General features: G+C 39.8%; 1 protein-coding gene across 1 annotated transcript in view; it reads left to right on the top strand.

The window, feature by feature from the left end:
• The window catches only part of LOC125042125 (origin recognition complex subunit 2-like), a 13,303-nt gene extending 12,866 nt beyond the window's left edge, over positions 1-437 (top strand). The window contains exon 11 of the mRNA XM_047637591.1: positions 1-437. This exon is cut by the window's left edge and continues 332 nt beyond it. The gene's annotated coding sequence lies outside the window, so the exon portion shown is untranslated.
• Positions 438-2,500: the final 2,063 nt, after the last annotated feature.

Below are 2,500 nucleotides of genomic sequence, written 5' to 3' on the forward strand. Positions count from 1 at the left end.
TTGGTATTCATTGAAAGACTAGTTTTGATTGTTTTCCCAGTCAGATTTTCATGATTGTTATTTAACTCATTTCTTTCATAAGAAGATTACATTTCAGTATGTTAGTTGGCATTTATCATTTTTATATTGTCTGAGAGAACTAAATAGTAGTTCTTAATTTCTTTAGCTGATGTTGCATGGCTTTCTTGTAATTGTATTAAAAATATTGTAACCAAATTTGAGGTGTCCAAAACAAAGAATACTTATGTTTTAAAACAAACTACTGTTGAAACATGAATATTTGGAGCGTTCATGTCAATTATGTAATTTTTTTTCTCCTATTTTTATGATACAGAACACATCTAAATTGTTCTGAAGTATTTTATTTTTTATATTGTTCTGAAGTATTTTTTTGTGAATTAAGCTTTATTTTTATCAGAATAAAATTTCTAAAGACATATGTTCTGATTAATAACTGGCACATTGTATCTTGATGAAAGAGAATGTAAAACATAATGGGAAAAATGAAAATTACAATATGCACTTATTTTTAAAAGCATGTTGGGTTAGACAGAAATGTGCCTCAGAGTATCACATCCCAGAGACTAAAGTTATCCTTATTAATACCATAATAATACAGGACTCACATTGGGTTTGACAATAAATTGAGCAACCTTCCCATTCACAATAATACCTTGTAATGTAATTTACAGCCTTATCATATATTAGAAGAGACAATGTGATTCTATTTCTTAATCAGTGCCCCCATTATTAGTAAGTTCTAGGATTCTACACTGTTACCAAATCAAAATGAAAATGAACACCCCTTCTTTCCGTACAATCCCTTGCCCTTTGTCACCGCAGGGGGCTTAAGAGACGGAGACTGGGACCTAATTATGGGGAACACCCCTGTCTTGGGCCTTAGACCTTGACTCAACTAATTTTGCATGGTCTTTCCCCCCCCCCCCCACACACACACACACTTTTTGTTTCCCTCTCTACTCCAACCCCTTCTGCTATCCATTTCCTAAGGTGGGAGAGCCGTGTTGAAAGGACGAAAGAATGACTTTGTGGCAGTCATGAATGACCTGGGGGAGCCATGGGTACAGTATTCCCCTGTTTAGTTGTCTAGCCCTTACCTCTCAATGGGACCCTTAGAGATGGATTGTTTCTCTCCTACCATGACCTAGAGTATTATTAGAGGCAATAAGGCTTGCCCCTTCATCAAATAGCCCCACTGATTCAAATTCTCCCAGATTCCTGACTTCAGGTTCTCCTTTGACCATATCTCAGAACATTGCTACTACTATTCCCTCCTCAGTGCCTGATATAACATCATCCACCCAGGTCAATGCTCAACTTTCAGGTGACACTCCTTCTCTCCCAAGATCCTCTACTTCATCTACACTCCCACAACTTTCTTCAGTAACTGCCCCATCCTCCCTTACTCTACAACCTTATTGTCCACCTCTCTGCATTACTACCTCTTTCAACACTAATCCTTTTTGTATGCAAGTATACTACTCCCACCTCTACAAACATCTTAAATACTTCATTTAGCCCAGCCAAAGGGGACCAATTTTTCATAATCCCCCCATGGCTCCTTATTCTGATAACACTCTCCTCTTCTAGTAATGTCTCCAAAGTTTCCTTCCGTAGCCACCACAATATTTCCCGCCTCGTCACAGTTACATCCAAAACCCAAGCTAAAGCATTATCAACCCTGACAGACTTCACTGGCAGCCCATTCCTGCCCAACTTCATCCCACCCTCAATACTTGTAATGGAACTGTCTCTATCTCCCCAACAAATTGCCCTGTCTAAAACAAAAATTGGTGAAATTGTGGAGATTTACTTGCCTGCCTCATGGGCTACAGTGCTACACCATTACCCTTCTATAAGTCCCCTACCAATATTGCCAAGATTACTTTCTGTAGACAAGACATCCCCTTTAATGTTTACATTGGGAGAGAATCTCTCCCTGTCAGTGTTAGAATTGTTGGCATCTAGGCTATCCTACCACAACCAGATGCTCTTGTGTGCCTAACCTGGTCATAATCAATCAAACTGCTCGGCACAGTCACACATGTGCCAATTGTGATGGCTCCAATAATGTATTTCATTTTTTTACTTAAAAGTTTGAGTTTGAAGTGGCAACACTCAGATTCAGACTTGGCCTCACTCTACACTAAGCCAGACAGGAAGCACATCAAGATAGGTTTCTCTCTCACTCCCTACTCCAATAATTACTCCACCTCTTCCCTTTCTTCCCTAGATGTTTCTACATCTCCCCCAGCATCTCCTACTCATCCCACTTCAACCGCCTTCATCCCCTTGCTAAATTCTTTTGCTATTCTAAATCCAGACACCCTTATCTCCACTATTCCAGACACTCCAATCATTACTTCCCCGGTACCTAACCCTCTTCCTCCTCATCCAATTCATTGCACAAGACAAGCTAAACTCTCCATCCCCTCTGCTACCCCCTCCTCTCCATCAGCCTCTCAAACATCTGTAATCT

Source organism: Penaeus chinensis, chromosome 31 (assembly GCF_019202785.1).
Source record: "Penaeus chinensis breed Huanghai No. 1 chromosome 31, ASM1920278v2, whole genome shotgun sequence".
Taxonomy (NCBI): domain Eukaryota; kingdom Metazoa; phylum Arthropoda; class Malacostraca; order Decapoda; family Penaeidae; genus Penaeus; species Penaeus chinensis.